Below are 27,861 nucleotides of genomic sequence, written 5' to 3' on the forward strand. Positions count from 1 at the left end.
GTGAGGGCTGCAGATGCTGGAGCTCAGAGTCGAGAGTGTAGTGCTGGAAAAGCACAGTACGTTAGACAGCATCTGAGGAGAAGAGAATCGCTGCTTCTGGCACAAGCCACCGCCATTGCATTACCAGCCGATGCCTGGAGGAAGAACGTCCCATATTCCACCTTAGGACCCTTCAACCACATGGGCCAAGTGTGTATTTTAATAGCTTCCTCATTTCACCTCCTCCCACATTATCCCAGTGCAAAGCCTCTAATTAGGCACTGCTCTCTGGAACCGGCCAACAATTCCCCCTCTGAACTACCACCACTTCCCTCACCTTCATCCACCTATCACTTTCCCCGCTACCTGACCACCACTCCCATTCCCCTCCCTCAATCCCGACTCAAAAGTCTCATTCCTGGTGAAGGGCTTATGCCCAACACATCAATTGTCCTGCTGCTGGGATGCTGCCTGACCTGCTGTGCTTTGAAAGCACTACTCTCACGCCACTGCAAAGATAGATGAGCTCGACTGGGGCTCTTTATCTGAGAGCAGAGAAAGCTGAGAGAGGAATTGATTATCGTGCACAGAACGGGGATAGATATGTGTGACAGGAATAAACTTCTTATGGGAAGGATTCATTACCAGGGATATAGATGAAACACTACAGAGAAAATGTTCAGAATAGGTTTAGGAAGAATGGTTACATCCTAAGAGTGTCGTTTGTCTGGAACTCACTATTTGAACGTGTGGTGAAGCTAGGAGTCATTAAAATGCTTCAGGAGTACTTAGCCGAACACTTGAGGAGCTAGAGCATGCACCGATGAGGACCAAGTACTGCAAACTGGGGCGAGGATAAACAGGTGTTTGATGAAAGAGTTGAACACCGTAACTTTGAGTGCAGTAAAATGGGGGCTAATACAGCTCTGCGGCACAATGAAAGACGTGTTGGACTTCTACTGCATTGTTCAGATTGCAATTCAAAGTTTGTGATTTTGAGTCCCACCAGAATCGGAGTTTAGTTTGGATTTCAGCTGAATGAATGATCGTTCTGCTGATTCATCATCAGTTCCCATCGTCTGGAGTTCTCCGCCCTGCTACTGACCAGGGAAGATTCCTCACTTTTTGGGTGGTGAGTTTTGAGGGAATCATATCACTTGAAACTTGGTCAGCCCAGAATCGGCCTCTCATTCGCAAAGTCCTCTGCAGAAGCCCACTGTCTCTAAACGCATTTCCCTCCCACAGGTGCAGAGTTTTTCGATTCATTCAGTGTCTCTTTCCCTTTGGGCGTCAGGTTGATGTGGATGGGCTGGGAAAAGACATTGACGGTTTGGTTAACCATGATGACATCAAATGGCAGGATAGCCCTGGTGAGCGAAATGGCCCCCTCTTATTCCTCTCTGTCTGTGCTGTTTCTGACAGAGGGTTTTAAACAATAACATGATGAGAACCCTGTGAATCTACACCACGGAATACCAAGGACCTCCCCTTTATCCCAATGCTCTCACAGCTGGAATACACAGCTCCTGTTGCAGCTTTAGATCAGACAGTGGAGGATTCTCCCAGGCGCTCTATCAGACGGCATGCTCCTTCACACATGTTTCCAACTGGGCACATGGAGCAAATGGCCGTGTGGATATTGGGCATTCAGGGACAGATTTCCCCTTTGCCTGGCTAGAGTTCTGGCCACGGTAATAAACATGAATTTGGGACATTCGGTATCTTTCTCTGGATTGTTATCACTTTACAATTTAAACTGAAATTCAATTTACTGTTGCATAACATTCTTCTATCTTCAGTATTCATGAAAACTGTGCAACATGTCCTTGGATGTAGCCATGATGAAGATTGATGATGAGTGCAGTATGTTTCATGTTGTCTATGGGAACTTGAAGAAGGAAGTTAGTGAAGTGTCATTGAATCGAATTCTGTGCCAAATTGAAGCCGACCGACTGAGAAGCACTGTGATAGCGATAATATCACATTGTCTATCAACAACGCAGCGACCCACGGAGATCCAGATTTCAATCAAGTCTAATTTGCGCAACATTTTTCCGTGCCCCACTTCCTGAACATGATGCCCGCAAATTCACAGGTCCATATCAGTTCCTCCTCCTGTGCCTAAGCATTAATTCCAGAACTGCAGCAAAAGTAGAACATGCGGGTCGAAGGTCCCAGAGGTACGAGTAGGGCACTTTTCAGCTTGCTGCAGGTGGGCTCCAGTGGAGCAACTGATCAGAGCTTGGCACTGAACAGTGTGTTAAAATGCCGCAGTTGTAACTTCAATCCTTATCTAAAGCTGGTTTTACTGACGTTGATCAGGAATTATTGGAGCATCAGAGTGAAGCGTAGTTGAAGAATAATGTCGAATAAAGCAGCATCGATTCTAAAACCCCAGTTTCTGATTTGTGGGATTGTTCTGTCTTTGGGAAAGGCATCAATTATTAACCGTAAAACTGCGCATTTTCCCCAAGTGATTATCCATCTGTGGACCAAGAAACAGAGGTGATATTTAAGCTTGATGACCTTTTTCAAATCTCTGACACTGCACTGGATTACATTCTTGAATAGGCTCTTAAACTCGTTTCATATCATCCTGTTTGCTGCAAAGTCGAACAGCTCATTAACCCGTTCGAAAGGAATTAGATTTATCTCTTAGGGTAGACTGAATGTTGTCAGTGAATCTGGTAAAATATGACAAATAGTTTTGCTGCTGTGCAGAACAGAGGGTTCAAACAGGAATAAGGACGAATCTTGTCTGTGGATTTTTCGGGAGGAGATCAGTGCGTATTAAAATGACTCAGTCCCGTTACTGGTCATTGTGACCAAATGTTCAAGGCAACAGATGGCAAAGATAATGATGCTTGACATCGACAGGTCCATTCTTACTCACTAGAGTCACAATTGTATTACAGATCCCGTGAGCAGTGCAGATGATGATCCTCAAATCAACCTGAGACAGTGCGACAATTAATCCCACGTTGTTATTCTCACTTTATACCATAAACCAGTTAGCCAGCGGATTGAGCTAACCGCCTTCGATTTAATGCAAAGCTAAAACAAACAGCTCAGTACATTAACAATCTGTAGTAGTGCACGTCGAATCAGCTGCTGCACCTTTCAACACCACCAGCTCTTCTTACACTTAACATGTTCAGTTGCCGGTGTTATGCAATTTCTTTCCGATGAACGCTAAACCATTCATGAGTGTGTCACTTTTGCCTCCCCATCCCTGTCCCTGTTAAATTCGCTCCTTGTGTCTGCACGTAGCCTGTCAAATACGCTGGAATCATCTTCTAACATGTTTTTTTCTTTCTGAAAAATCATCTCCGATTTCAAAAACTCAGACTAAAAAGTACCTGATGCAAACTCCTTTGTCGTTCCTCGCTCGTTTTGGAGCTCTAACCTTTGGTTATACGATCACCTGAACGAGGTAATTTCCATCTTTTTTACCCTAACCAATTTTACATCCTCTGGAAAATCTCCATTAGGACACAACTCAGTCATTCCTGATTTGTGTCGCATGATTCCTCATCTATTCCACCATCCCATTAAAACCCTTCTTTTCTTTTCATCCCTTCTTTTCTTTTCTCCCAGTAAATCTCATTTCCGTCGTCTCAAACGATTTTGTATCAAGGAAACTCTGACCATATCCTTCCTAACCATATTCCACTCCCCAACCCCTGTGTATTTCTTCATGTCTTTATATACCAGTAAATTTCGTCCTCAGAAATGATGCTGGGTCTAATTCAACTCATGAAAACTTACAACTATGCTATGCAATCTCTTTACCGGTACAGGATAGGTGTGAGCTATTTCATTTACAGCTGAGTCGGTTGGCTGCAGCAACATTGGTCAAATCGCAGTCACATAGTTGACTGTTGTTCTCATTTTTATTTCTTCCTCAACGTGTGCTAAAGTAACACCGTGAGGAATCAATTAATACTGTAAGACATACATAACCGGGTGTGTTAAATCTAAGGTTATGAGAATAGGGCAGTTTTCATTAACATAGACAAGATATTGCTCAAATCTCAGGCACATGAGATTGACAGAGAGCGATGTTGAGCGAAATAGACTGCCTTGGCAAATGCCAGTGTTTTGAAGTTTTGGGTGTAATGTACTTTTAATGGTGTTGAAATGTCTGGCTAGCACAAGGAGTCCAGAACAAGGTAACAACATAATATTTAGTCGAAACAACTAAGAGCTGTGTTACATGGATACGAAAATGAAATGCGAATTCTGCCAATCATTTTAAATTATGCCCCAATCAAGTTTGAATTTGGTATTTTTACAATGTTAAAACCAATGAAACGATCCGACGTTTTGTGAGACAAATATCAGATATTTTGAACAGTGGCCCAGAGCTGCAAAGAACAGCAAAGAGAGCAGCTAAAAGACCAACAGATGTAGGATGTTCGTAAAATCTCCAAGAAGTGACTATCTGGAGAAATAGATTGCATAGAAAAAAAAGCATCAACACCGACCTGGAGAAAAAATCTACAGAGGAAGATACAAAGAGAAGATTCGACAACGAGCTGGTTTGTAAATTTGACTTTTTTTGTAAATGTTAATTGGGTCAGGTGGAGGGAAGGTATTGTAGACCAGAAGGTTTAGAGAAAGGAGTTGTAAGTAGTGGAAAGTTGATTATTCTTTGTCACATGTTAAAAATGACAATAAAATTGTTAATGTTAACTTTAAATAGTGATTTGTGGGATAGTTCTTTGCCTGTTGAATTTTAACAGAATACAGCATGGGATGAATCCTTTCTACTTTGCTGGTTTACATTAGAAGAGGGGGTTTACCCCGTCACGTAACATCAGTTCCTGTGGTTGCTTTGTTGTTTTGCTCATTTGTGTATTTTGCCTCATTAACGATTTTGAAGTTGGCCCCTCTACACAAAACGTCCGTGTTTTTGTACCATTGTACAAAAGGAACAGTGGGTGTCGGCGACAAGGTTCCCTACAATAACATTCGACGCTGATTCAGTCGATCTATCCTGATATCGACCCATGGAAACAACACTGCCCTCTCTCCTCGAGTCTGGAAAACAATCCCTTCACAGTTAATGTTGAATCCCGCTCTCAAGGCACTTTTCGTTCCTTCGCTTTCAATTCCTCACAGAAGCCGCTTCAGCAGAATTTGTCACTGAGTCATTCCTTTGTTTGTGCTCAGATCCTGTGAGCAGAGCGTTACTGTTAGAGCGTGTTGAGCCCATAAACCAGAGGTCAGACCATACTCTGTGAACTGTAGTCTGCTGTTCATCATTTCACTAACAGCAGGTAGATATATCTATGCTCTCCAAATTTTCACACATGTTTTAAGAAACAAGATAAAAATTTCCTGGTTGTTGTCACACAGACAACAACAGCACTGGTCGAGACTATCTACTTACAGACATCCGTTTGTTTTTCCCATGGGTGTAAAGATGATTGTCTGAAACGCTTTCTTCTGTTCCCTGTCACTCTGGGATGATGTGAGCTGTGAAATCTATTCTCTGAGCTTGGGGTAACGTGACAAAGCTTATACATATCAGGTGCAGTGGTCCTGAGCGACAGGAGTCGCTGCAGTAACATCCCATGCTGATTCGGACAGCAGAGGTCTCGATGTGACTTCGAGAAGGACACAGACACAGTTCCCGATGACTGGGAGAGATTATCTTTTTCCCTGCAGTTCAGCACTTTTCTATTTGTTTCAGATGGCGTTATTTGCACAAGGTTACCAAAAGAAGATGGGTTCCTGTGCATGCGTGATCTCCCTTTTGTACAGCTTTCCAGAATTTTCATAACTCCCACTCCCTCTAGTCCCCGACCCGATCCCTAAACCCGTGTTTAATATGGAGCTGAAGAGCGCGTTCACGTTTCTCTCCCACGACACTGATTGCCAATAGAAGATGAGTTCGTCCAGCTGCCAATGGTGGGAGCCCGCTCGCGGGGAAAGTGGCTGGCACAGCTTCCAAGAAACCGGAAGTCAGAATGGCAAGGAACTGTTCTTAAATCTCAATGCTGCCTTCACTCCGAAACAATAGAAAAAGTCTATTTTTAAACAAAGAGACTTACCTGGTTTATAGATCACGCACAAGCTGCGGTTCTGGCTTGTTGGTCTTGGGTGTGATGTCGCCTCGGGAGGGTGATGTACGTGTGAGAAGTCACACTTCAGCCCTGAGGTTTGCATTTAATTCTATATTTGACTCAGAAGGCAAGATTTCGATGAGATCAAGGTTAGATCAAGGTGCCAAAGCTTCAAGACATACACCAGCAACTTCTTGTCGGCCGTTACTAGACTGAAAAATGGATTCCCTAACTTCAAATGATGCTGATCCTGTTCATGTGGATCTTGCCGAGCGCATGTCATGTCTGAATTAACCTGAAAGCCTTAATCTGTCCAAAATGTTGTTTTTACTCCCACGGTAATCTGCATGTCCTTGATTAGTGTGATCTGCCTTTAACAATCGCAAACAAATGTTTTCACTGTACTCAGGTACATGTGACAATCAAACAATCAAATAAAGTCAATCAATCGAACCACACAGACATTTCCTTATTGCTCGGTGCCAGCACAGCAAAGGCAGGCTGCATGGCCTCACTTTGCATTGTGACATATTTTCTGATTCTAAATTAAATCACAGTCAAAGCAACAGAATGTGGAAATTACCCACAGGTTATATTTACACAGCCGGGGCACACCTGCGCCAAACACAATAAGAGTGAAGACCTTTCAACATCATCCTCTGAGGTACATTCCACACGCCAGGCGAAGTGCTGAAGACAGTGTAATTCATGCTAAAGTCAGCGCTAACAGAGCGGCCCAGCTGGAGCCTATTGGGCTCATTTCCCGGAAATTAATGGATTGAAAACATCCTCTGCTCGTTGACAATGCCACGTTTCAGTGTGTGTACTGTCTCCGCCAGTGTTCCTCTATAACAGAGCTCCATTCTACGTATTGCATGTTGTTTCACTTTCCATTTCCTTTCATTCAATGTATCTGAAATGAATATTTCGTACTGATACACCCACCAAATTGACACAGGTGAGGATACACACTCGTGAAGTTCGGGAAGCTCTTTTCCTGTTCTCTGTCGGTCTGCTCTGATCTGATTTGCAAAATCAATTTGCCAGAGCTGGGAATAAACTGGTGAAGCTGAGATATAGTCGTTCTTTAGTGCTCTATATGCATGACGCCCTGCAGTTATTCCCCACACTGTTTCACACCGCCATGTCCTCCCCGTGAAATGAAAAGACGTGAGTAACAATTGGATCAACTTGTTGGAGACAGCATTGTGACACTGACACAGTTCCGCATTACTAGGACATAGATGGCCAATTATGAATAACCACAGAGATATACAAGCGACAGAGAGTTGCCGTGGACTCGTTGGGCTGAACAGCTTCTGAAGCGAGTGAGTGATGCCCCACGTTGATGCTGCCCCTCGTCCTCTCTCTGGGACAGAGTGGCTGATTGTGAAATAATGTCTCATTGTTAACCCTCCCTTCCGCGTTAGACTGTCTGCAGCTCCGCAGCTTAGGACCGTGGGGATGACTCTCAGTGTCTGAGGGTTTCATTTGCATTCTCTTCATCTAGAACAGCTGGGGCTCAGGTGTTAACTGCTGCCCAATTGCAGGAAAGAAACCGATGTCACTGTTGCAAAAGCCTTTCTGCAGGATTGCTGCGTGAAGATGGACTCTGAACAGCAAACAGATTGCACAAAAATGCCCTCACATTACTTTACTTGAGGGTAGAGAATCCGGAGTACATTCTGTCTTTCCCAACAGCTCAACATCTTTATCGCACTCTCAGATAAATAATATTTACAGAAAGTTCACAATCAAACTTGCTGATTTCCAGCACTTGATGGAACTGGCTCTGCTGATGATAGCAAATCCACGTTTGCCTTCCCTCACACTGCTTGCAGGTGGAGGGAAATAACTGAATACTCTGCCGATGGAGTCCAAGCGGAAGGGTTAAACAGCACTGTCCCGTGAACAAGGAGACGGATTGAGAAGGTGATATTTTTCAAAGACTTTGATGCTTAGAAACCCGAGATCAAAGTATAAATGTTGTTGGATCTGAGCGACTTTCAGCTGATTTGGATTTGGAAACGTAAGAAAGCCACTTATCTGGGGCATGATCTTCGCTCAGCAGGTTGTGTTAATACTGGCATCTGAGAATGTCTTACTTGAAGTCGCCATCGAGCCTTGGTCGTTGATTTCACTTTTGCCCGGTCGTCCTATCAGGTATTTGATAAAAAAAAGGTGTAAATCAGGAAGTTGCCCCCCTTGAAATAACGTTGAATTCTGGAGTAAGAAGAGTCGTTTTAGTAGGCATGGCACAGTAGCACATGTGGTGAAAGGGAAACAAGTGTTTCAGGATGCTCACCACACAATCCCGTTCTGAATAAATCTACCATCTTGGTTGTTTGCACAGTTCTGCATATGAAACTTGAGGAAGTGGGGACATGAAATGATTGAAAACAGCGCTGAACAGGTTAATATCAATGGTGTGGTGTATGAGGAATGTTAAAACTAAAGGTGATTTGTAAGTTTTGGGCAGTTCTTCTTGGAGAGCAGAAGGCTGACAGCTGGCCTTGTTAAAACTTTCTAAGACATGAGTGGGATAGACAGAGGAAATAAGGGAGAATGTTGCCCACGCCTGAAAGAATCGAGAACAATTTGCTGTAGCGTGTTATTGTGGTCTGGTCAAAGCCAAGCTAAAAGCAGCGATATTGGAGAGTTGAATGCAGTGCTGGCGAGTGCAAACACCCTCAAAGGTATCACAGTCCATGCGGTGGTCGCCTCCCCCACCGAAAATCGCAGGCTCTACTGCTGTTGTTTCGTTCCACGCGAGTTGAGCTTTCACTGGAATCAAAACGAGACTGTTACTTCATTGTTGTCGTGAAACCAAGTCTTGCAGTGAATCGACTCGTCGTTATTTGGTGTTCTGACGAAAGGGAAATGTTTCCAATGAGTGACGATGTTACATGGTCTTAAGTTTCCTTCATTTCTGTCCTGCAGACATTAGAAAGGAAAGGTAATCTAATCGAGACTGTCATTGGTGAACTTCATTTTTTATGGCCCATTCTTGTTGTGTTGTTTCGTCCTCTCTTTTCAGCACTTTCTGGGAAGTGGTGGTGCACTAACGCTCCAGTATTTTTGAAAGAGGAGTTTGGAATTGCCCTGCTGTTAGTTGTGAAATTAGTTTATGGCTCATGCTCACGGTCTGTATCACATTCCGCGTTCATGCTTCACTGTGTCTGAAAAATGCATTTGCTTTGTCATTTTTGTTTCTGTTCCGTGTTAAATGCTGACTGTTTTGCCATTCGCTCAATACATTACAAGATAACACCGTTTGTGAAGTAACGTTCAGCAGCAAACCTCCTCAACTGAGGATCCGGGAATATTTCACGGAGTATGGTCAGTCGGAGCAAAAGTAAGAAAATCTTTTGGTTCTGCAGTGTTTCACAATGCTTTCTTTCCGGTGACCAGCCGCAGAGAGCGATGGCAAGCCCCGCTAAAAGTAATCCTTTCAAGCCGGTGTAAGTAACACAACCTTATTGGGGCACACAGCATGGAAACAGAGTCTTTGTGGATCTCGTCCATGCTGACCAAATCGCCAAAATTAAACAAGTCCCACTTCCCAGCACTTGGCCCCTACCCCTCTGAACCCTTCCGATCCAGAAACTCCTCCAGTTGCCTTTGAACGCTTTTGAGTGTACTCGCCTCCTCCGCTTCCTCTGGTCGACAATTCCATACACGCACACCTGTCTGTGTGGGAAATGTGCCTCAGGTTTTGTTTAACTTTTCTTTCGCAGCAGAGAGCGGCGGGAGCTGGGCGGAAGTTCAGGCGGAGCGCAAAGCCAGTCGGGAAGGTAGATGATTGCAATTAGAGTAGGTGAGTTATTTCACCAATCATGCCAGATGAGAGTAGAAGAGAGCAGACGATGAGGAAGGCAGAGAGGAGACAGGTGCAAGAGACCCCGGGAGATGTACCTGTCAGGAACAAGTTGAAGCTTTTGGAAACAATAGAGACTGATGACACTGCCAGTTCGCAAGGTGGCCAGGTCTGTCAATCAAAAGTTGGCGCAGAGGCAGAGCGGAAGAGTCGGACATCGCACAGAGCCGTAGTAATAGGGGACTCCAAGGTGAGAGGAACTGACCAGGGTTTTTGTGACAGCAGACGGGATTTAAGGATGGTGTGTTGCCTTCTTGGTGCCAAGGTGAAATACATCACGGACAGAGTGCAGGAGATCGTCAAGGATGAGGGTGAAGACCCAGAGGTGGTGATACAATTCGGCACAAATGAGGTCGGGAAGAAGAGGAGGAACATACTACAGCGAGACTTCGGAGAACTAGGAAGAAGGCTGCAAAGCAGGACGTCCAAGGAGGTTATCTCCGGTTTGCTTCCAGTTCCTCGGGCTGGTGTGGCCAGAAACAGGGAGATAATGGACTTGAACGTGTGGTTGGGGAACTTGTGCAGGAAGCAAGGATTTAAGTTCTTGGATCACTGGGGTATATTTTGTGGTCAGCACAAATTCTACAAGAGAGACGGTTTTCACCTTAATAGGTTTGGGACCAGCATTCCGGAAGGCAGGTTTTCTACTACATTTAAACTAAGTAGCGGGGGGGAGGGAACAAACTGGACGTTTAAAAAGGAAATTGAAGAGAAAGTTAGAACAAGAGAAGTCAAGAAAGACAACTCTATCAATGAGGCAGAAAACTCGGAAAGGTATCATGCTGTAAGGTTGCGTGAAATAGGGGTTGATGGGAAGGGTGAGAGCAGTAACAAATTAAAAATACTATGCATGAATGCACAAAGCATTAGATATAAGATGGATGAGCTTGAGGCTCTTTTGGAAATGAGCAGATACGATATTGTGGGGATAACTGAGACGTGGCTTCAAGTGGACATGGCCTGGGAAATGAATATTCAAGCCTACACGTGCTATCGTAAGGACAGACTGACGGGCAGAGGGGGTGGGTGGCCTTGTTGGTAAGGGAGGATGTTCAGTCCCTTGCGCGGGGGGAACTAGAGTCAGGGGATGTAGAGTCAGTGTGGATAGAGCTGCGAAATCCCATGGGTAAAAAGACCCTCGTGGGAGTCATCGACAGGCCCCCGAACAGGAGTCTCGATGTCGGATGTAAGTTGAATCAGGAGCTGAAATTGGCCTGTCGTAATGATGTTACTACAGTTGTTATGGGGGATTTTAACACAGCAGGTAGACTGGGAGAATCAGGATGGTATTGCACCTCAAGAAAGAGACTTTGTGGAGTGCCTCAGAGATGGATTCTTAGAGCAGCTAGTGCTGGACCCGACCAGGGAGAAGACAATTCTGGATCTGGTATTGTGTAACAAACCAGAATTGGTCAGGGACCTCGAAGTGAAGGAGCCCTTTGGAAGTAGTGACCATAATTCATTAAGCTTCAATCTGCAATTTGAGAGGGAGAGCGTAGAGTCGGAAGTGACAGTACTTCTGTTGAATAAAGGGAACTATGGAGCTATGAGGGAGGAGCTGGCCAAAGTTCAATGGTGCAATACCTTAGCAGGGATGACCGTGGAGGAACAATGGCGGATATTTCTGTGTATAATGCAGAAGTTGCAGGATCAGTTCATTCCAAAAAGGAAGAAAGATCCCAGGAGGAGGAATGGGTGGCCGTGGCTGACGAGGGAAGTTAAGAAACATATAAAGTTAAAAGAGAAAAAAGTATAACAGAGCAAACATAAGTCGGAAATCTGAGGATTGGGAAGCTTTCAAAGAGCAACAGAGGATTACTAAGAAGGAAATACGCAGATGAAAAATGAGGTACCAAGGTAAACTGGCCAATAATATTAAGGAAGATAGTAAAAGCTTTTTTAGGTATGTGCAAGGCAAAAAAATTTGTTAGGACTAAAATTGGGCCCTTGAAGACTGAAACAGAGGAATATATTACCGGTATCAAAGCAATGGGAGTGGTATTAAATGGGTACTTCAGATCTGTGTTCACTGGGGAAGACACAAGCAATCTCCCTGAGGTAACAGTGGCTGAATGACCTGAACTTAAGGGAATTTATATTTGCCAGGATTTGGTGTTGGAGAGACTGTTAGGTCTGAAGGTTGATAAGTCTCTGGGGCCTGATGGTCTGCATCCCAGAGTACTGAAAGAGGTGGCTCGGGAAATCGTGGATGCGTTGGTGATTATTTTCCAGAGTTCGATAGCTTCGGGGTCGGTTCCTGAGGATTGGAGGATGGCTAATGTTATACCACTTTTTAAGAAAGGTGGGAGAGAGAAAGCAGGAAATTATAGACCAGTTAGTCTGACCTCAGTGGTAGGTAAGATGATGGAGTGTATTGTAAAGAATGAAATTACGGCACAACTGGATAGTAGTAACAGGATAGGACAGAGTTAGCATGGATTTATGAAGGGAAAATCATGCTTGACTAAAATCTTCTTGAATTTTTTGAGGATGTAACTCTGAAGATGGACGAGGGAGATCCAGTAGATGTTGTGTACCTGGACTTTCAGAAAGCCTTTGATAAAGTCCCACACAGGAGGTTAGTTAGTAAAAGTAGGGCGCATGATATTGGGGGCAAAGTACTAGATTGGCTTGAAAATTGGTTGGCTGATAGGAAACAAAGGGTAGTGATAAACGGCTCCATTTCGGAATGGCAGGCGGTGACCAGTGGGGTACCGCAGGGATCCGTGCTGGGACCGCAGCTTTTTACAATATATGTTAATGATATAGAAGATGGTATCCGCAATAACATTAGCAAATTTGCTGATAATACAAAGCTGGGTGGCCGGGTGAGATTTGTTGAGGATGTTAGGAGATTACAGGGTGAACTGGACAAGTCAGGTGAGTGGGCAGATGCATGGCAGATGCAGTTTAATGTGGATAAATGTATGGTTATCCACTTTGGTGGCAAGAACAGGAAGGCAGATTTCGACCTCAATGGAATCAATTTAGGCAAAGGGGCAGTACAGAGAGATCTGGGTGTTCTTGTACACCAGTCAATGAAGGCAAGCATGCAGGTACAGCAGGTAGTGAAGAAGGCTTATAGCATGTTGGCCTTCATAACAAGAGGGATTGAGTATAGAAGCAAAGAGGTTCTTCTGCAGCTGTACAGGGCCCTGGTGAGAGCACACCTGGAATACTGTGTGCACTTCTGGTCTCCAAATTTGAGGAAAGACATTCTGGCTAATGAGGGAGTGCAGCGTAGTTCACGAGGTCAATTCCTGGAATGTCGGGATTACCTTACACTGAAAAACTGAAAAACTGGGATTGTATACCCTTGAGTTTAAAAGACTGAGAGGGGATCTGATTGAGACATATAAGATTATGAAAGGATTGGACACTCTGGCAGCAGGAAACATGTTTCCGCTGATGGGTGAGTACCGAACCAGAGGACACAGCTTAAAAATATGGGGTAGACCATTTAGGACAAAGATGAGGAGTAACTTCTTCACCCAGAGAGTGGTGGCTGTGTTGAATGCTCTGCCCAAAGGGCATTGGAGGCCCAGTGTCTGGATTCATTTAAGAAAGAGTTGGATAGAGATCTCAAAAATAGTGGATTCAAGGGTTATGGAGATAAGGCAGGAAGAGGATTCTGATTAGGAATGATCAGCCATGATCATATTGAATGGCGGTTCAGGCTCGAAGGGCTGACTGGCCTACTACTGCACCTATTGTCTATTGTCTATTTTCTACCTCTGTGAACACATCCAGCTGCAGCAAATCGTACTGGCCTTCTTACATTTTTATGGCCCTGACCACTCTCTGTAACTCTCTCATCCCCTCCAGCACCGTCACCTCTCGCTGTTCTTGTCGTGTCAATGATTCCCCTTCCCACTGCTCTCCTTCTGCTAGCAGACCCTTTTCAATCCCTTTAAAACTTACTCCAAAAACACTCTCTCACTTCAGGATTTAAGTACTTTTTGGTGACCTTCTCAGCCTCATAATCGAATATGATCCATTTTGTCCTGAGTGAGGGACAGATGGGGATTTCTTGCTGAGGTGTGTCTGTTCCAGTGGAATATCTTTTGTTGAATGTTTTACACTGTTCCTTCAAATGTTTTCCACTGTTCATTTGCAGAAACATGCTTCGATCTGTTTAGCTTGTTGTTCTTTGTCATTTCTCCTGTCAAACTCGGGTCATTGGCTATATTTGTTTCCAGTTGTAGCTTGTCCTTTCTGTGAATCATATTAAAAGTTTATATTTCTTTAAACAACACTTCATCAAAATTTCCCAGAGGATTTCTCCAGGTGACATTACTCATTCACTAAGTTTCATCACACAATGGGCGATCTGAGTTAGTTATGTCCCGATCCAGTTGCATAATGTGTTATTCAAAGATACACTGATGAACAATCTCCGCATTCCCCTTCTAATATCACTGTTATTAATGCGATTATCCCAGATTATACGAATATTGAAGTTTCCCAAAATTATCACAATGTGTTTATTTTTTAAAATTCCAACGACTTCCTGTTTAATGCAGTGATGAGCAATGGAATGCTTTTAGGTGGCTAAAACTATTTTGCTACTTGTTTCCTTGACAAGTAGTAGCCAGAACGTACATTCAGACTGACTCTACTTCATGATCTTCGGCCAGATGCTTTCTCTGTAATGCCTTTGTTATCCATTACAGTTAGCGTTGCCCATTTTGATTGCGTTTGCCCAAGGTTGTGAACCATTAACTATTTTTGTTCGCCCTGTAACCACGTCTCCCTGCTATCTAAATATCTTTTATCTCTTTGTCACAAATCAATCTACCTCATTGATGAGACTTTTTCCATTCGACAAGAGAACATAATGCTCCTTTTTCCCACAATTTCCTGTCACAAACCAATTCGACAATGTGCTGCTTTAGTGCAGCTTTGTCCCAACCTGTTCCTTTCATCTGCACGGATGCTTCATATTTTCTCTTTGCATTTGTAAAGCTCCTTTCACCTGAACCCTGTCTCTGCACCCTCACTGTCATTTTAAGGCCCTGCTCATAAACCTACGACATGATTTCCCAGGACACTGGCCCCATCACAGTTCCAGGTGGACCATTCCAATTGATTTTTTAAAATGTGGTGTGAGATGTGGGGTCTCTGTTTGAGCAGCCCTTCTTTCCCATCCCTCGCTGCCCTTGAACTGAGTAGCTTGCTCGGCCATTTCAGAGGGTAATTGAGAGGCAAATACTTTGCTGTGGGTATGTCGTGCAGACCAAGTGAGGATGGGCAGATGTCCTTCTCGAAAGGACAAGTGTTTGGGCTTTATTTGTACTTCAGCAATGGTTTCATACGTATTTATCGATTGTTAATTACAATGTAAAAAAATATATTGATTTCAATTTTCTCAATTTCTGATGGTGAGATTCAAACCTGTCTCCCCTGAACATTAGCTGAGATTTGGGATGCATGCTCTAGCAATAATACCACTGAGCCATCACTTCGCCTACTGACTGTTTGCTCATCGCTGATCACTGATACCAGTATATAATGAAGCTAAGTCCGTTCTTCCTACAAACGTGTTTGATCCTGAAATCATTCTGAAAACTAGTGCTATCACTCAGTCTCGTTCCATGTGGTATCCCTCAGTGTGTGGGTCTAATTGCTGGCTCTGTCAGTGTTTCTCGCTCTTGCAGTTTCTCCAGGTCCTGAGCCAACAGAATTTTCCACTCCAGAGAGACGCAGCAGCACAGGTCAGGGATGGAGACTGGGATTTTCCAGACCTGTGTTGTAACCCACACTACAGCAGTCTAATTTCTCATCCTCTGGATCAGTGGTGCTGGAAGAGCAAAGCAATTCAGGCAGCATCCAACGAGCAGCGCCTGAATTACTGTGCTCTTCCAGCACCACTGATCCAGAATCTGGTTTCCAGCATCTGCAGTTATTGTTTTTACCTCCTTCCTAATTTCTCATCCTGTCTATTTATCTGTCTCCTTTAGATACTCAGGAAGTTCTGGACTCCAAAGACTACAGGCTGCCGGGTTCCTCGTCCATCACCACTTTGAAGATGTTTGGTCAGCCAGAGAGACAAAGGGCAGGGTGATCTGGATCCTTTAATAAGTCCCGCAGTGAGATAAGATTACTCACAGTGCACAGAGCAGAGAGCAATGATAGGGCTCCAAACAGCGGCTAACAAGACATGACATCGATACAGTGCAAGAGGGAGAGCATTTTACAGACACACCCAAGGATCAATCTCTTCCTCCACTTTACATTGTACTAAGACAGCACAGCTATCAATCTAGGACTGTGCTGATTTCGTGAGCATCGGTATAACAGAGGAGATAAGCAGGCCTCTCACAAGAGGGTGTAGATGCTGCCTGGGATTTTTCTGCTCTGCGCTCCCTCTCCAACACTGTATCTATGGAATGTATCATCGACCAGAGTCTTGAAACATGTGTAACACCTAAATCAGTTCCACTCACGGTAACTTCCTCCCTTTCCGATAGTCCCTCCATATATTTGAAATGTGCTGCATTCCAGACTACTATCCCTATCGCTGTAACTTGCTTCAGTGTCTACAACATGCCTTATCTCAGTAGTCTTGTCCTCCAGTAACTAGAGACAGAGTCATGCAGCACGGAAACAGAAACTTATGTCCAACTGATCCATGCGGACCACTTGCCCAAGCTGAATGACTCGCTTTTGCCTGCGTTTGGCCCATATCTGTTCAAAACTTCTCCTCTCCATGTACATGCTCAATCGTATTTTCCTTGTTGCAATTGTACATGTTTCTCCAATTTCCTCTACCAGTCCGTTCCGTCTATGCAACATCCTCTGTGGATAATGTTGCCCTTCAATTCCTTCTTTAAATCCTTGCTCTCTCACCTCCCGTTTATACTTTTTAGTTTTAGACTCATTGACCCTTGGCTATTCACCTCACTCAGGGCCCACAAGATTTTGTAAACCTTGATAAGGTCACCCAGTAGCCACTCTGTTCAAGGGAAATATTTAGGACATTGTTACAAATATCTCCGACCTGTGCATCAAAGTGCTGGCCAATGAGGGTAAATGTGCCAAATGCTGCATTCCCCACCCTGTCCCCCAGGGTGGGGAACAATGTAACTAAACCCCTTGGTGTCTCTCTATTTGATAACACTGCCCAGAGCCCTGCTATGAACTCTGTTAGTCCGACATGGTTTGTCTTAACAAAATCCACCACCTGAATTCAACTCCATCTTCATTGCTTGGCCCACTGGCCCACTTGGTAAATATCCCCTTTGATAACCATATTCACTGCCCACGACACCATTAATTTGATTATCCATAAAATTACTAACAATGACTTCTATATTCTCAACCAAATAGTTTATGTAGATGATGCACATCAGTGGACTCAGTCCGATCCTTATAGCATACTGCTGGTCACAGGCCTCTAGTCTGAACAACAATGCTCTCCCACCACCCTCTGTCTCCTACTGTCAAGCCAACTTTTTATCCAGTTGCCTAGCTCTCCCTGATCCCATGTGATCTCACCTTATGAAACAGTAAATCATTCTAAACCCTGTCAAAGTCCTTCTGACATGAATGTCGACAATGTATGGTCACCACTTCAACAAAAGCATTCAAGTAAGTGAGACCTGACTTTGTATGCACAATGCTGTGCAGACTATCTTTCATCAATTCTTGCCTTTCCAAATGTATGTAACTCCTATCTGGCAGAATCACTTCCACAATTTACCTACCACTGACATTGGGCTAACTGGCCTTTAGTTCCATGGCTTTCCATCGCAGCCTTTCTCAAAAAATGGAACAAAACCATATTCTTGTTATAGAGTTGGACAGAATGCAAACTGACCCTTAGGTTGAAATCAACCACAATTCAAACTAAACTCTTCCCAGTTGTTTCTTGCTGGTCCATATCCCTCCAAACGTTTCCTATTCATGTGCTTAACCAAAAGTCTTTAAACGTTGTAATTGTACCCACGTCCACCCCTTCCTCAGGAAGTTCATTCCGCACTCAACCGCACTCTGTGTAACAATTTGCCCCTCATGTCTTTTTGTGAACATTTCTCTCCTCTAATCATAAAAATGTGGCCACTCCTCTTGAGACAACTGCCATTAACTCTATCTATAGCCCTCATCATTTTATAAATTTGTATAAGTTCATCTTTCATCCTCCAGGCTCCAGTGAAAACAGACTCAGCATATTCAGCCATTTTTCAGAACTCAAGCCTTCCATATCCAGCAACATCATGGCACATCTCTTCTGAACACCATGCTGCTTAATAATATCTTCCCTAAAACTGGGCGACCAGAACTGGACAAAGTATTTCAGAAGAGGCCCCAACAATATCTGTACAATATCAATATGACGTCCCAAATCCTACACTCTATGGACTGAACAATAGTCAAGTATGCCAAGCACCGTCTTAACCATCTTGTGATGCAAACTTCAAGAAGTATGCAGCTGAACACGGCGGTCCCTCTGCTCTAAAACACTACCGAGGCCCTTGCTTATTTTACCAGATGCACTACCTTACATTTATTCAGATTGAATTCCACCTACAGTTTTTAAGCCCATTCACCCATGTCATCAAGATCCCTTTGTAATCTTCGCAAAAATCCTTCACAGTCAATGATGCCACCTTCCATCCTTCCAGCCCATCACATATGGCTCTCAGTGAAACAAATACCTTTGCTCATGGCTCCACAATTTCTTCCATAGCATTGCACAATGTCCTGTGATACACTTAATCACGTCTTGGGGCTTTCCATACCTTTGTTTTTTAAAACCTCCAGCACCATCTCTTCTGTAACATGCTTCTTTTCAAGTCTAGAGATGTACAACATGGAAACAGACCTTTTAGTCCAACTCATCCATGCTGACCAGAAGATCTAGATAAATCCATCCCATTTACCAGTATTTGTAAACATGTACCTCTAAACCCTTATTATTCATATACCCATCCAGTTACCCTTTAAATGTTGACATAGTGTCAGTATCTGTTACTTTCTTTCTCAGCTCATTCCATCCATGCATTACCGTGTGCGTGAAAAAGCTGTCCCTTCGGTCCTTTTTAAACATTTCCCCTCTAATCTTAAACCTAAGCCATCTAGTTTTCGAGTCGCCAAACCCTGAGAAAAGACCTTGAATGTTTACACAATCCATACTCCTCATGTTTATATAACATCGGTGAGGTTACGTCTCTAATGCTGCAGGGAAAATAACCCCAGCTTATTCAGCAACAATCCCGGCAATATCTTGTAAATCTTTTCTGAGCACTTTCAAGTTTCACAACATCATTCCTATCTCAGGGAGACTGGAATTGCAGATAACTCCAATTGTGGCCTAACGTATTACTCTTGTTCCCTGAGTTCCCCGGTCCTTGTGAACAGTAAGTTCTGGAGTGAAACAATTGTGTCGTGTCTTAGCAAATATCCTGCAGTTCCACACATCGATGGCCTCATTGGTGTTTAAGGGTCCCTATTTTCTCCCTCGTTATTCTTTTACTCTTAATATATTATTTACAATCACTTTTGGATTCGCCTTATCCTTCTCTGCCAAGGCTATTTCATGTAACCTTTATTCAATCCTGATTTCCACCCAAGGTACATTCCTATAGCCCCTGTGGTCCGCAGGGATTCCCTTGATACAACTGGCTATACCTGACATGCGCCCCCTTTTCCTTGAACTGACCTTCAATAGACAGCCAGTATTTCCAAATGCTGTCAGCAATAAGCTGCACACAAACAGGAACTTGCTGTCGCTGAACGCTGAATTTATCTCAATTTTAAAATTTTCTCGCTTGCCAGAATTCACGTTCCCTGGATATAGACTCCCCAATCAAATTTTGAAAGTTCCTGGCTAATACGATCAAAATTAATCTGGCCCCATTTTAAACTTGAACTTGTGGACCAGGCCTATCCTTTTTTATTGCTGTTTTCAAACTAAAACAACTATGGGCACTCTGGCAAAATACTTCCCCACGAACACCTCAGTGCCTTTCCCTACTTTGTTTCCCAAGGGCAGGTCAAGTTTGGCCCCTTTCTCTATTCAGGCCATTTACATATTGATTTGGAGTTTCTGGAACACAATTCTCAAACTCCTCGCTTGCAAACGCGGAACACTGGCAGTCCCAGTCTAAGATGGAAAGTGAAATAAAAAAGCCATTTCATAAGAGCCCAAACATTTTGATTGATATTTGTGATCTCCAGACATATTTATTCCTCAGTCTGCCACGGATTATTCGGGGTTAGTAGAACAATTGTATCAAAGTGATGACTATTTCTCAGTTCCACGAACATAGCTTCACTGGGTTATCCCACGGGAACATCCTCTGTATGTACTTTTGGGATGATCGATGCAATCAAAACACAACACTACGTGTCCTCTCTTTGCTCCCCTTCGATGCTTCTTGCAGCATCTCTACCTTCAAACAATGAGCTGCCAGTCCTACCACTCCCTCAGCTGTGTTTCTGTAATAACTATAATATCCCAGTCCCATGTTCCAAACCATGACCTGAGTTCATCTTCTTCAGCTGTCAGGCCTCTTGCATTCAAATAAATGCAATTTAATAATCAGACTTCACCCATTCCATGCTACGTTCTTGCCTGCCTTGTCTGTTCAAATCACTCTCTATAACCTGTGTACCAGTCTCAATCTGCTTTCTGGCCTTACCACTGTTAAAGGTTCAACACCCTGCCAGGCTAGATGATATCCTCTCAAGCAGCTCTATCAATTCGCCCCACCAGGATATGGGTCCCCCTCGCGCTCCCAGTGCAGGAGTCTTGCCACCCTGTCTCCTTGTCCTTACATCTTCAAGGATCTATGGAGTTGTCCACGAAGGTCCCTGTGTTCCTCAGTAATCCACAAAGACCTACCATTCATGTCTGTCCTTCACTTATCATACCTCCTACAAGTTATTGCCTCATATTGATCAGAACTAAACTCTGCTCGGATTGTCATCTGATTGACATCAGACTGTAGCCTGAGACCATCCTTCTCACAGAGGACAACACCCTCACCTTCCATGTAATCTGCAAACCTACTAATGATACCTTCTGCTTTCAAATCCGAATTATTAATGTACATCATAAACAATGGTTCCTGCACAGATGCCTGTGATACACCCACTGGTGAAAGAATTTCAACACAAAGAAGACTATCCATTAATTTTGTATCCAATTTGCCAACTTGCCTTGGATCGAAATGACTCTTTACCTTTGAACCAGCCTTCCATGTGGGACCTTGTCTAAAGCCTTATTCAAGTCCATGTAACCCACATCATATGCACTGCCCTCATCAATATTTTTCGACGACTATTCAAAAAATTCCACTGAATTCCTCAGACAGTATCTACCTCTACCAAATCCGTAATTACTCAGCCGGGTTGATCCTTGCCCTTGCAAGCGTTGCTTCATCCTTACAATTGTTTCCAATAATTTCAATCCCCCTGCTGCCAGACTATCTGCTCTGTAATTACCTGGCCTATTCCTGCTGCCCTTCTTGAACAAAGAAAACACATTAACGAGCCTCCAGTCATTCGGCACTCCACCTGTGGCCAGCAAAGTATTAAATATATCCGCCAGGTTCCCAACAATGTCCACTCTTTAACCCCATAGCAGCCTGAGATACATTTCATTGGGCACTGGTTGATTTCTCCACTTTTATGCCTGTGAAAACATTCAATACCTCATCCTTATTAATCTTAACACGTTCGAGAACGTCACCATCCCAACTGAAATCCCCTCCTACAATGTCTTTCTCCTGTGTTAATACAGATGGGAAATATTCATTGAAGACCTGACCTACTTCCTCTGACTCCATTCACTGATTGTCCCTTTTGTTTCTAGCAGGGGCAACTCTTCAACTGGTAAACCTTACTCTAACTGTATTGATAAAATACCTTGTGACCTTTCCTTAACAGTATCGGCCAAGGATATTATGGATGAGTGCCGAACCAGAGGATACATCTTAAAAATACGGGGTAGACCATTTAGGACAGAGATGATGAGAAACGTCTTCACCCAGAGAGTGGTGGCTGTGTGGAATGCTCTGCCCCAGAGGGAAGTGGAGGCCCAGTCTCTGGATTCATTGAAGAAAGAGTTGGATAGAGCTCTCAAGGATTGTGGAATCAAGGGTTATGGAGATAAGGCAGGAACAGGATACTTATTAAGGATGATCAGCCATGATCATACTGAATGGTGGTGCAGGCTCGAAGGGTAGAATGGCCTACGAGAGCACCTACTGTCAATTGTCTATTGATATTTCATGCCCATTCTTTGCCCCTAATTTTAAGGACCCCCTTGCACTCGCTATAGTATTGAAAGGCTTCGCCTGTTTCTATCACACTGTACTTCCTTCATCAAGCTCACGATATCACTTGACCAGTTACTGGAGCTGGAGTGACTGCCTTTGTGATTCACTCACCGAAGAGCACACTGGACCTGAATTCTCACTGTATCACTTTCACGTTCTTCCTCTTTCCGAATATGACCCAAACTGCAAATAATTCCTCCCAGTCTGTGTTTGCCAGACCCTGTCTCGTGATAGTGATAATGCCCAGTGATACTGATATTCTAATGATTAAGCGGCTTCCCCAGATCTGGCCTCTTCACTTCTACACTATCCATTTTCCAAAATGACTTTGAAACCTAGTGTTATGACGACTATCACCAAACCGCTACAAAAATCCTTCTGTCTGTCACCTTGTCCAGCACCTACAGCCCACTCAGTCTGGAACATCAGGCCTGACTGACTGACCCGTCCATCTGTGTACCTTCCTCCAGCAACTCCAGCACATGATGTCACTGTAACCTTCTCCAGTCTCCACAGCACACATCCATCCTGTCCTATAGCATCCCATTACTTCTAACATTCCATCATCCATTTCACCTCACAGTCGGTAAAGATTCCTTCAGTTCCAACAGCATTTGTTGCTAATGCTCATTTCGTGTAACGTTCTGAAGCTATTCGAACACTCCCGAGATCTGTAACCTTGCCCTCTCTCTCTCTTCAATCTGCTCTGTCTCTGTGACTAACTCCCATCTCTACAATGTTCCTTACCTCTGACCACCTGCAGTCAGTACTCGCCTTCCTAGCTCTCGAACATCCTGCGGCCACTAAAACCATCCACGTGTCTGACATATCCTCTCAATTGTTGTAACAACTTTCATTACACAATTGCCCCTGTCTATATCCTCAGCCAGTCCATAGAATTTTTGCTAACTCGGTAACTTCCCTTGTCGGATGCTGCCTGATCTGCTGTGTTTTTCCAGCACCACTCTAATCCAAACTTTGGTTTCTAGCATCCGCAGTCCTCACTTTTGCCTTGGTAACCTTACCCATTGTGTACAAGTCTGAATATGACTAACTTCATCCAGTCTTCCCCAACCGCCCCTACCTCCAATTGTCTCGAGAATCCATAGCACTCCCAATGGGTTAACCTACTCCAGTCCCTCTCATGTACACCATTTATGTAACCTTCTCATGTCCCTAACTACATTCTCCTCCTAGTGAACTTTGTGACCTGGTCTAATGTCTGCAGTGCTCTGTGTAATCAGATATAGGGTTGACTCAATAGTTGAGGAGGAAGTGAGGTCTGCAGATGCTGGAGATCAAAGTTGAAACTTTATTGCTGGAACAGCACAGCAGGTCAGGCAGCATCCAGGGAACAGGAGATTCGACGTTTCGGATTCCTGAAGAAGGGCCTGTGCCCGAAACGTCGAATCTCCTGTTCCCTGGATGCTGCCTGACCTGCTGTGCTGTTCCAGCAATAAAGTTTCAACCTTGACTCAATAGTTGGCATTGCAGCCTCACAGCGTTAGAGAACTGGCTTCAATTCCAGCCTTGGGCGACTGGCTGTGTGGACTTTGCATGTTCTCCCTCCGACTATTTGGGTTTCTTCTGGGTACTCTGGTTTTCTCCCACAGTCCAAAATGTGCACGATCAGTGGATCGGCCATCATAAATTGACTGTAATATTTAGGAATGTGTGGTTTAAGTAAGTTCACCATTAGAAATGCAGGGTTTAATGGATATGTAGAGGGTTGGGTCTGGGTAGGATGCTCTTCCGAGGGTTTTAATGGACTGATTGGGCCGAATGGTCTGGGTGCACACTGTGGAGATTATATTCCGATCTTCACCCAACCCTATCAACCATCCCCGTTTCTTGAACCTTGCCTCATCCCCAATATTCTCCTTATCACTGTAATCTCCTCCACTCTCTCAAACACACTTTGTCTATGTAAGCTTCTCCAGTCCTTACAAAGATCGATAGGATTGTCACCTCTTCCTGCTTTTAGAACCCTCCTTATAACTATTGGCATTTATTACAGCACTCCGAATCACTGTTCCCTCTTGAAACTCCCATAAACATTTGTATCTCTGAAAATTCGTTTGGACTGCCTCAATTTCCCTTTGACAGTTACATAGTGAGACCTGTTCTATATCAATGAAGTAATTAAGTCTTGGCAAACCTCATTATTATTACCTTCCTCCAGCCTTACAGCACTGAGGATCTGTCGAAGCTCTTTTGAACCCGACAGCCATCTCTGTGTCTGTAATCTCCTCCACTCCCCATAATACATTCTCTCGGAGCTGCTCTGTAGTCCATTAAACTCTCCCTAACAATGTCTGCATCAGTGTAACCTTAATCAAAAACACAACCTTCCCTATCTGTGTCAATCCCTACACCAGTCCCTATTCCTCTAAGCTCCGTATAACAATACAACCTTCCATCTCTGTGTATTCCCCTTCAGACCCTACATCCCTCCCTATCTGTGTAACCTTCTCCATGCATTTTTGCATCATTCTCTTCAAACGTCCCTGTCAGTGTAATCTCTTCCAGACCTGAAAACTTTCGCTCTCTTGAACTTACTCAGACAACACAACGTTCACTATCTGTGACCTACTCTGTTGAAGAAACTTCCCTCTGTAAACTGCTCCAACTCTTCAACTCTCCATAAGCTCCTGCAGCTCTTAAATCCCTCTCTATCTACAAAACCTCTTCCAGTCTCTAAAACACCATCAGTTTGTTGAGACCCGAAAACCATCCCTATCTGTGTAATCTTGCCATGTCCTTGCAACATTCCCAACCTGCAGAAACAACTCCAATGCCTGTGCCTCTCCAAATCTAGTTCCGACTAGACCCACCATCTATTTAACATCCTCCCGTCACTATCACCCCGTCAATATGAGGTCCTCCAATCTTTCCATCATCTACCCATCTCCATAACCTTTTCCAGCTCTTACCCCCTATCTGTGCAAACGTCACCCTCCCCTCCTTCCCTGTGAAATCACCTCTAAGTCCCCACAATCCTCCAAATCTAAGTGCTATGCTCCATATCAGACCATTGCTGTCTCTGTAAACACCTTCACTCCTGACAACGTTTCCCACTTGTGTAACATTGTTCAGCCTCATACTCTCCAGCTTCCTGAATCCTCTTCCTGCCATTGCAACCAAAACCATGTTTATGTAACATGCACCAGTGCTTAAACCCTCCCCAACTCAGTAACCTCATGCAGTCCTAACAAAACACATAAACTGTGGAACACCTCATTTCCCCACAATCCTCTCTCCCGCCCTCCAGAAAAGCCATTATCACCATGAAACCTCACAATTACTGAAGCCTCCTTTTGGCATTGCAAACCTCCTAATGACTGCAAAATCCTCCAGTCCTGATATCAGTCCCTATCTCCGTGACCACCCTCCAGTACCCTTCTCCGGAACATGGCAGAGAAGGGGAGATTTGTAGAATCCGGGCCATGTGAGAGGGGTAGAATCCTGGGAATTACAGATTAAGTCTTATGTTTGTGGTGTGCAAATTATTGGAGAGGATTTTGAGAGACAGCATTTATGACTACTTGGAAAACTATAGTTAAATTTTAGACAGTCAGCATGGGTTTATGAGGTGCAGGTCATACCTTACAAATCTTATTAAATTCTTTGAGGATATGACAGAATACGTTGATATATCATTCAGAAAATAAGGAGGCATGACATACAGGGAAATTTGTCTGTCTGGATATAGGATTGAATGACCCAGAGAAGACAGAGGGTGGCAGCAAATGGACAGTACTGAGTCTGAGCTCAGTGACAAGTGGTGTTCTGCAACAATCGGTTTTGTAGATCTGCTCTTTGCTTTCCTTAGAAATAACTTTGATGTGCATGTTGAAGAGTGGGTTAGTAAGATTGCCAATCACATGAAGGTTGGTTGAGTGGAGGGTAATGTAGAAGGCTGCTGTAGGTTGCAATGGGACATTGACAGGATGCAGACCTGGGCTAGAAGTGGCAGATGGAGTTCAATCTGGAAAAGTGTGAAGTGATTCATTCTGGAAGGTGGGATTTGAATACAGAATACAGTGTGAAAGGCAGAATACTTGGCAGTGTGGAGGAACAGAAAGATCACGGGGTCCATGTCCATAGATCCCTCAAAGGTTCCACCTACGTCGATCAGGTTGTTAAAAAGTCATATGCTCTGTTGCCTTTCCTTAGCAAGAAGATTGATTTTATGAGCTGTAAGGTTTTACTGCATCTTTATAGAGTCCTAGTGAGACCACACTTGGAATATTGTGTTCAGTTCTGGTCCCCTGCTTGCAGGAAGGATGTGGAAGTTTCAGAGAGAGTACATAGGAGATTTACCAGGGTTATTCCTGAAATGGAGTGCATTTCTTATGAAGAAAGGTTGACGGAACGAAGGCGTTGTTCATAGGAGAGAAGAAGGGTGAAGGGCGACCTGGTAGAGGTGAACAAGATGATGAGAGGCACAGAGAGAATGAATAGTGAGAGAATTTTTCTCCTATGGAATCAATGGCTATTACAAGGTGGCATAAGTTTAATCTGAATGGAGGATGGATAAGAGGATAGAGAATGGTACATGATTCGAATGCACTGCCAATAGTGGTCGTAAAATTATATACATTAGGGACATTTAATAGACTCTTGATTAGGCACATGGATGGCAGTAAAATGAAGGGTATGTAGCTTACTTTAATCTTACAGTCGGATAAAAGGTTGACATGGCATCATGGCCGAAGGGTCTTGTGCTGTACTGTTCTGTGTTCTACGTTCCTTGTGCTCAAGTCAGTGTAAAAGGATATGGCATTCAGAGGGAGCAAGCAGCTGGATACAAATTTGGCTTGATGGTCGGAGACAGAGGATGATGGGAGACATGTTGTTTTTCAGACTGGAGGCATGTTGTCAGCGGGGTAGTGGGTCCACTGTTGTCTGTCATTTGGATAAATGCTTTAGATGGGAGTATTGGTTTCCAGGTAAGTAAGATTTGTGTATGGCACTGAACTTGGAGGTAAAGTGGACAGTGGAGAAGGTTATCTGTTATACAACAAGATTAACAATACTGCTGAGATAGTGCGCTGACAAATACCAGATTAAGTTAATTACATAAATGTGAAGTGCTCCATTTTGGTGAAACAAACCAGGGTGGGACTTGTACAGTCAATATTCGGGCCCTGGGTAGTGTTGTCAAGCAGTGACCCAGGGATGCAGGTACACAGTTCTTTGAATGTGGTGTCACAAGCAGACAGGCTGGAGGAGCAGGCGTTTGAGATAGTTACTTTCATTGTGCAGAGCATGGAAAGTAAGAGTTAGGATGTCATGTTGTATCTGAACAAGGCACTGGTGGGGCTACCATTAATGCATTGCTGATCAGTAGGAAGAACCCATCTGGTTCACCTACCTGCTTGAGGGCAGGACATCTGCCATTCAAATCTCGTCTGGCTAACATGTGACTCCAAATCCACAGCAATATGGCTGATTCTGAGCTGCTCTCTGAGCAATTAGCAGTGGGGTCAAAGAATGCTAGTCCAGGCAGTGACACCCACATCCCATGAATGAATAAATAAAAATACACATGTCCCTCCCTACTTCTGCAAATCCCTCCAGCTGCAGCAATTCGTACTGGCTTTGTAACACCACTCTGTAACCACTTTGTAACACCACCCTGATCCCT

This window comes from Chiloscyllium plagiosum, unplaced genomic scaffold (assembly GCF_037043375.1).
Source record: "Chiloscyllium plagiosum isolate Xiang-an unplaced genomic scaffold, Cpla_swu_hap1 HiC_scaffold_29, whole genome shotgun sequence".
NCBI lineage: Eukaryota > Metazoa > Chordata > Chondrichthyes > Orectolobiformes > Hemiscylliidae > Chiloscyllium > Chiloscyllium plagiosum.